Below are 8,525 nucleotides of genomic sequence, written 5' to 3'. Positions count from 1 at the left end.
CATCTGGGCTTTTCCTCTCTTGCACTGTCCCTCCACACTTCCAAGTATGATGTCCTTCTCCAAGAATCGGTCCCATATGGCCACATGCCCAAAGTATGTGAGATGGAGCTTCAAAATCCTATCCTCCAAAGAAGAACTTGGTTTTGCCCTCTCCAAAACAGACTTCTTTGTTTTCCTGGCAGTCCATGGTATGTTGAAGACTTTTCTCCAGCATCACAACTCAAAGGTATCAATTCTTTTGTCATCCTTAGTCATTGTCCAGCTTTCTGATGCATAGCAAGTAATTGCAAGGACCATGGCCTGGATCAGGCTCACCTTAGTCTCTAGACTGACATCATTGCTTCTCAGTACTTTGGAAAGTTCCCTGACAGATTTGCCTAATGCAATTAGTCTTTTGATTTCCTGCTGGTGCCAAGAGTGTTGATTGTGGAGCTGAGCAAGCTTTTAACTGTTAACAATCTCAACTTATTAAGTGGTGAAATTTGAAATTATAGGAGAAACATGTTTCTATTTGCCCTTTTCTTTTAGAGACAACGAAACTAACCTTGAGCTTTCACATACAATATGGAAAGTATTTAGTAAAGAAAGTTCCACGTGTTCAGTAACTAGCAGACAGAGAGCTAACTTGTTTAATTTGGGGGTGGTGATGTTTCTTAGGATTATCTGCCAAATGTACTATGGCTTGTTCCTTAGCTTCCATTGGTCAAAAACCAACTAAACATCCATTAGCTAGTTTAGAAATAAACAAAGGATTTAACAAGTGTAGGGGAAGGGGACGTGAAGAGTATATAAAATAAAACCTAAGTAGTCCTACCCATAGAATATGTGGAAAAAAATAAACGGAGCTTCTGAAGTGGCTCTTAGCATTTATTTTACGGCATTCATATTGCAGATAACCTCATTTTATTATCATAAACCTTTTCAAAACCCTCACTTTTAAAAATATAAATTCAAGGTAATAGTTAAGTATGCGAGTATTTCCCAATAGGTTGGATGAAGAGCATCTTGCACAGAATCTTGCTGCCTTCGAATATCCTCGAAGAGAGTTATCACAGTAAAAACAAAAAAACAAGACGTACCACAACTAGAAGCATCAGTAACAACTTTAAAATTCAGTAGTTATTTTTAGAAAAATTTCTCTGCAATCATTCAATACGCAATTACAGAAGGTGCAATTATATACGCCTCTGTGAAACATGTGCTTTTACTTACATCAGATGTCTGGTTCTAAAATTTTTTTCAAAATAATTTCATTCATTTTTTTAATTCCAAGTTAGTGTAAGCACGTAAAAAAAGGAAGCAATACTTGTTAATAGGTTGGCTCTATTATCAGAACAATCACTCTCCACTCAAATGGTAACAGTGTATTAACAGTGTCATCAAACAATAAAATCAGCAAATCATCTCAGTAGTAGTTTGATTTTGTTTCCTCTAATTCATCGTATTAAAGCCTATTAAATTTGGAGAGCTCATTTTATTTAAGGTAAAAATATCCGATGCTATTATGAATATTATGTTAATACTTAGTTAAATTAAAATTCAGAGATCAAGGCAACATTTATTTTAGGAAAGAATGATATGCAACACAAATACATGTAACAAAAATATGCTTGGAGTTCATTGTAGAATCAATCTAATTCATAATTACATCTAACAGGACAAAATAGTCTAGTAATGAAAACAGAATCTTAACTTGTCTAAATTTCAAAACTTTTGTTACATAAATATTTAAAGTAATGAAATAATCTAAGAGTGATAAGCTCCCTGTTAAAATTGATGTTTAATACCCCCAAATTCTTCACCATGGCAATGCTTTCTTTGTTGTTTATTATAATTAAGATTTTACTACTTGTTAAAGTTTTTATTGCATTTTTATTATGGTGAATATATATGTAATAAACCATTTACCATCAACAATCTTACATGTACACTTCAGTAGAATTATGTTTGTTATTTTGCCCAGATATCACTGTATTGCTGTTGCTGCTATGGATGCTCTCAAGTCAACTACACTTAAAACTATAACATATCTGAACATTGCCCTTTATACGAAACTTGCTCAAGCCCATTGTTACTGTGTCAGTTCATCTCACTGATTCTCACCACTGGACCAATTGGCAGCATCAGGATTGATGGTGAAGAGACTGAGATTGCACACAGCTTTAGTTTGCTTGGCTCCATAGTCAACACTCTTGGCACCAGCAGCCAGGAAATTAAAAGGCGCATTGCCATGGGAAAGTCTGCTGTTAGGGACCTCTCCAAAGTGCTGAAGAGCAATGGTGTCTCTCTGGAGACTAAGGTGCATCTGATACAGGCCATGGTCTTTGCTATCACTTGTTATGCATCCAAGAGCTGGACTAAGGAGGACAGAAGGAAAATTGATGCTTTTGAGCTATGGCGCTGGAGAATAGTATTGAGGATACCATGAGCTGCTAGGAAAACAAACAGATTCATCCTGGAAAGGGTATAACCGGGCTGCTCCTTGGAGGCAAGGACTCTGAGGCTCTGTATAACATACTTTGGACATGTTGCAAGGAGAGACCAGTCCTTGGAGAAGGACATCATGCTTGGGAGGGTGGAGGGACAGTGCAGGAGGGGAAGGCCCTCTATATGAGGTCGATTGATTCAGTTACTGGGGTAATCGGGATGGGAGTGTTGGAGACAGTACGATTGGCACAGGACAGAGCAGAGGTTAGCGCTGTTGTGCATAGGGTCACTATGCACATAACAACAACAACTGGTTCATCCTGATAACATGCCCAAAGGATCTGAGATGCATTTTCATTGTCCTCAACTCCAAGTAACATGAGTTTGTACTTCCACTAAGACAAATTAGTTTTGGTGTGGGTTGGGTTTTTTGTTTTGTCTTGTTTTGTTTTTGCATCCCTTGGGATAGTCAATATTTATTTCCCACATTACAATTCAAATTCATTGATTTTCTTTGGTTTTTCTTATTCATTGTCCAACTTTCAGATGCATAAGAAATATTGAAAATACCATGGCTTGTAGCATGCATTTTTTTTTTTTTGGTGGGCTATATGAGCATCAATCAGGCATACTTTTATTTTTTTTTTACTTTTATTTTTAAACTGACATCCTTGTTCTTTAACACTTTTAAGATGTCCTTGACAGCAAATTTCCACAATGCAACATATCATTAGATTTCTTGACTATTGCTACCATGAGTGTTGATTGTGGATCGAAGGAAAAGGAAATTGTTGACAATTTCAGTCTTTTCTCCATCTATTATGATGTTGCTTCTTGGTCTAGTGGTGAGGATTTTTGTTTTCTTGATGTTGACATGTAATCAATATTGAAGGCTGTAGTCTTTTCTTCAGCAAGGTTGTGTCAGCTGCATAATGTAATTTGTTGATGAGTCTTCCTCCAATTCTTTTTAAAATTGAGATTTTAATGAAAGTTTCCAGAGAACTTGCATTTCCATTCATTCATTGTTGCACATTTTCCCCCCTACCACCACCACCCAGTTCGCTTTTCCATTTAAAAAGATTCTTTCATTGTTGCACAATTTCTTCCCTCCCTCCTGCCCCTACAGACCACTTTTCTATACACTTCTTACTCTGCACTGCTGTCATGCATATAATACCTAATCATATATTTCTTTTAGACAGTTCTTTCCCTCATAGATTTAAATGCAGTATTCATTACTTTTCCTCTCTTTTCTTAGTTTCCCCCAACCCCCCCCCATATAGTCCTGTTTTATAACAATGACATTATGCAGTATTTGTCCTTTGGTGACTGAGATATTTCAATTAGCATAACATCCTCTATAGCCACTCATTTTTAGAATGTTTTATGAGTTCCTTGTTTTCAGTGCTGCATAGTATTCCATTATGTGAATATACCACAGCTTCTCTATCCATTGATAGGTTCTCCCAATTCTAATGCTCCATTCTTTTGCATATATTTCATATTTTTGTTGTTGTTGATGTTGTTGTTGTGTGCCCTCAAGTCATCTGTGACTCCTAGCAACCTTATTAACAACAGCTCTGAAGCCTGCCCTATTCTGAGACTGTACCACTGAGTCAGAAACACTTGTCATTGCCCCAGTTACTGTATCAGTCCATCTCATCCAGTGTCTTCCTCTCCTGTGTTGTCTTGCCACACTTTCAAGCATGATGTCCTCCTCCAAAGATCAGTCCCTCCTGGCCACATGCCCAAAGTATGTGAGACGGAGCTTCAAAACCCTAGCCTCCAAGGAGAAATTTGTTTTCACCCTCTCCAAGGCAGACATATTTGTTTTCTTGGCAGCTCATGGTGTGTTCAAGACTCTTCTCCAGCACCACAACTCAAAAGCATCAGTTCTTTTTCTTTCATCTTTAGTCCTTGTTCAGCTCTCTGATGCACAGGAAGTAATTGTGAAGACCATGGCCTGGATCAGGCTCACCTTATCCTCTAGACTGATATCGTTGTTTCTCGGCACTCTAGAGAGTTCCCTGACAGCATATTTTTCCAGTGCAGTACATCCGTTTTCTTTTTTAATGGCTGAGCCAAGAGTGTTGATATTGGAGCCGAGCAAGCTGTAACTGTTAATAATCTCAGTCTCTTCTCCATCCATCATGATGCTGCCAATTGGCCCAGTGGTGAAAATCTTTGTCTTCTTCATGTTTAACTTCAATCCATATTAAAGACTACAGTCTTGACTTTCAGCAGCAAGAACTTCAGGTCCTTGTCAATTTCAGCAAGCAAGATTCTGTCATTTGCATAACGTACGTTGTTGATGAGTTTCCCTCCAATCCTGATGCCACATTCCTCCTCATAAATCCTAGCTTCTTGAATGATCCATTCTTCATATAGTTTGAAAAGGTATGGAGACAGGATGCATCCCTGATGCACTCCTTTCCTGATTTTGAATCATGCAGTGCTTCCTTGCTCTCTTCTGAGGATTGCTTTCTGGTCTGCATACAACTTTCACATGAGCAAAATTAAGTGCTCTGGGATTCCCATTCTCCTAAAGGTTAGCCACGATTTGTTGTGATCCACACAGTCAAGTGCCTTTGCAGGGTCAATGAAACACAGGTAGACATTCCTCTGGTAATCTCAGATTTTTGCCAAGATCCATCTGACATTGACAATTATGCCTCTAGTGCCATGACCTCTTTTAAATCCAGCTTGTACTTCTGGCAGTTCTCTATCAAGTCATTCAAGTCATTTTTGGATAATCTTCAAAAGGGTCTTGCTTACACGTGAAATTGGTGATATTGTTAGATTATTTCCACACTCCATTAGGTCACCCTTCTTTGGAATGGGAATAAATATGGATCTCTTCCAGTCAGTTGGTAGTTGTGCTTTAAACAAGTCTTTACACAGTCTGGTGTGTACATTCAGGGAAGCACCTGTTTGTTGAAATATACCAATTGGCATTCCATGAATTCCTGGGGCCTTATTTTTTGCTAAGTCCTTTAGAGAAGACTGAACTTCCTCCTGCATTACAGTTGCATCTTGATCATATGTTGTTTCATGAAATTGTTGTGTCTACCAATTCTTTTTGGTACACTGACTCTGTATACTCCTTCCATCTTCTTTTAATGCTTCCTGGATCATCCAATATTCTGCCCAGAGTATCCGTAAGTATTGTAACTCATGGCTTGAATTTGTTCTTTAGTTCCTTTAGCTCAAGAATCACTGAGTGAGTCCAGCCCTTGATTTCCTGAATCCAGGCTCCTTGCTCTTGTTATTATAATACTTTGCTTTGTCTTCAGGAGCTGTCCTTGGAAATCTTCTATTCAGCTCCTTAACTTCCAGATTTCTTCCCTTTACTTTGGCTTCTTGGTGCTCTAGTGCAATATTCAGAGTCTCTCTAACAACCATTTTGGTCTTTTCTTCTTCCTCTCTCTTCGTAATGACCTTTTGCTTCCTTCTTGAATAATATTCTTGGTATCCTCCCACAACTCATCTTGTCTTTGTTCATTAGTGTTCAAGGCCTCAAATCTGTTCCTGAGTTGGTTTGTAAATTTAGTGATGAAATTTTTCTTCCTGTGGACTTTGACTTTTTTTTAGCTTTAATTTGAATGTGCATATGAGCAATTGATGGTCTGTTCTGCAATCATCACTTGGCTTTGTTTTCACTGCTGATATTGAGCTTCTCCAATGACTTCTTCCACAGATGTAATCTATTTGATTGCTGTACACCAGGTGAAATCCATGTGTATACTGCATTTGTTTCTTATAAAATGCATGTGGTATGATTGTATCATTTTATTTTTGGAATAAGAACAAAATATAGGTCTCTTCCATTTGGTTTGATAATGTTGTTGTCTTCCAAACTTCTTGTTATAGACTGCTGAGCATGTCCAGGACTACATCTGTTTGGTGAAAGACCTCATTTAGGATCTCATCAGTTCTTTGGTTCTTATTGTTTGCTAGTGCTTTCAGAACAGCTTGGACTTCTTCCTTCAGTACTTTTGGTTATATATCATATGCTACTTAATGAAATGTTTCCATGCTGACCAATTCTTTTTGGTACAGTGGCTCTGTATTCCTTCCATCTTCTTTAGGTGCTTTCTGCATCATTCAATAATTTGTACATAGTGTGCATCAGTATTACAACTTAAGGCTTGAATTTGCTTTAACTTGAGGATAGAATTAATGCTGAAGATTAAGTGATATAATTTTGTGCCATTAATGATTTATTCATTGCAAATACTTAAAAAATAAAACATAACTGGCACCTATACTCATAGACCTTGCCAACTGTACTATTATAATAGAATACATAGATATAAAATCAGATTGACTATATCTGTGGAAAAGAGACATTGGAGAAAAGGCAAAACAAGGCCAAGGCTGACTATGGAAGAGACCATAAACTACTCATAAACAAATTCAAATTGAAGATGAAGTTAATTCAAACAAGTTCATGATCCATGAAAACCAAAATACAACCTTAAGTAATGGGAACGATTCAATGGGAACTCAAAAGTATGGTATAGTAATTGATTATATGTGATACAATGCATATGGATTATTGTATGAAAACCAAAAAAAAAAATATTTTTGCCTCAAAACTTTGAGTCTGGGCCATTTTAAATCCAGCTCCATACAACGCTCCACCGCCACCGCTGCTGCCATGACACGGTCCGCACACCAGCACCACCCTCCTGACAGTTCCGCCACAATGGAGGACATGAACGAGTACAGCAACATAGAAGAGTTCGCAGAGGGATCCAAGATCAACGCGAGCAAGAATCAGCAGGATGACGGTAAAATGTTTATTGGAGGCTTGAGCTGGGATACAAGCAAGAAAGATCTGACTATTTGTCTCAGTTTGGAGAAGTGGTAGACTGCACGATTAAAACAGATCCAGTCACTGGACGCTCAAGAGGGTTTGGATTTGTACTTTTCAAAGATGCTGCTAGTGTTGATAAGGTTTTGGAACTGAAAGAACACAAACTGGATGGCAAGTTGATAGACCCCAAAAGAGCTAAAGCTTTAAAAGGGAAGGAACCCCCCAAAAAGGTTTTTGTAGGTGAATTGAGCCCAGATACTTCTGAAGAGCAAATTAAAGTTTCGGCGCTTTTGGAGAGACTGAAAATATTGAACTTCCCATGGATACAAAAACCAATGAAAGAAGAGGATTTTGTTTTATCACATATACAGATGAAGAGCCAGTAAAGAAATTGTTAGAAAGTAAATATCATCAAATTGGTTCTGGGAAGTGTGAAATCAAGGTTGCACAACCCAAAGAGGTATATAGGCAGCAGCAACAACAACAGAAAGGAGGAAGAGGTGCTGCAGCTGGTGGGCGAGGTGGTAGTAGGGGTCGTGGACGAGGTCAGGGCCAAAACTGGAACCAAGGATTTAATAACTATTATGATCAAGGATATGGAAATTACAATAGTGCCTATGGTGGCGATCAAAACTATAGTGGCTATGGCGGGTATGATTATACTGGGTATAACTGGGAACTATGGATATGGACAGGGATATGCAGACTACAGTGGTCAACAGAGCACATATGGCAAGGCATCTCGAGGAGGTGGCAATCACCAAAACAATTATCAGCCATACTAAAGAAGGTCACTGACAAAAAACAGGAGGAGATGCTAAAGTAACCCATCATGCAGGACAACGTTGAAGATTGATCTTCTGTTGATCTCAGATGATTATTTTGTAAAAGACTTTCTAGTGAACAAGACACAATTGTGTCCAACTGTACATAGCTGCCAACTAGTTTTCTTTGTTTCTACTTTGTCCTTTGCTATCTGTGTTTTGATTAGATGTGGATTTGTGTTTATACAAATTTTATTTGTATGATTTCATGTTAAACCTCCAATAAATGCTTCCTTATGTGAAAAAAAAACACTTTGAGTCTGAGTTGACTAGATAGAAGTGGATTTGCATTTATTTTCTTGTTTGAGAAGAAGTCCTAATGGTGCTTGGTTGTTAACCAAATGGCTGGTATATCAAACTTCCTATCAATTCCAGGGGGAAAAAATATTTCAGTGTGCTTCTACAACAATTCATAACTTTGGAAAGCCAATGTTACCATTCAACTTTGTCATAGA

At 37.9% G+C, this 8,525-nt stretch overlaps 1 pseudogene; it reads left to right on the top strand.

The window, feature by feature from the left end:
- The first annotated feature begins 968 nt into the window (after window positions 1-968).
- LOC102876263 lies at window positions 969-8,031 on the top strand (annotated as a pseudogene).
- The last annotated feature ends 494 nt before the right edge of the window (window positions 8,032-8,525 follow it).

The sequence above is a fragment of the Elephantulus edwardii genome, unplaced genomic scaffold (genome assembly GCF_000299155.1).
Source record: "Elephantulus edwardii isolate Elephantulus edwardi_28Jun2011 unplaced genomic scaffold, EleEdw1.0 scaffold00016, whole genome shotgun sequence".
Taxonomy (NCBI): Eukaryota; Metazoa; Chordata; class Mammalia; order Macroscelidea; family Macroscelididae; genus Elephantulus; species Elephantulus edwardii.
The sequence above is the reverse complement of the archived record's forward strand: the minus strand, read 5'-3'. Positions and strand labels throughout refer to the sequence as shown.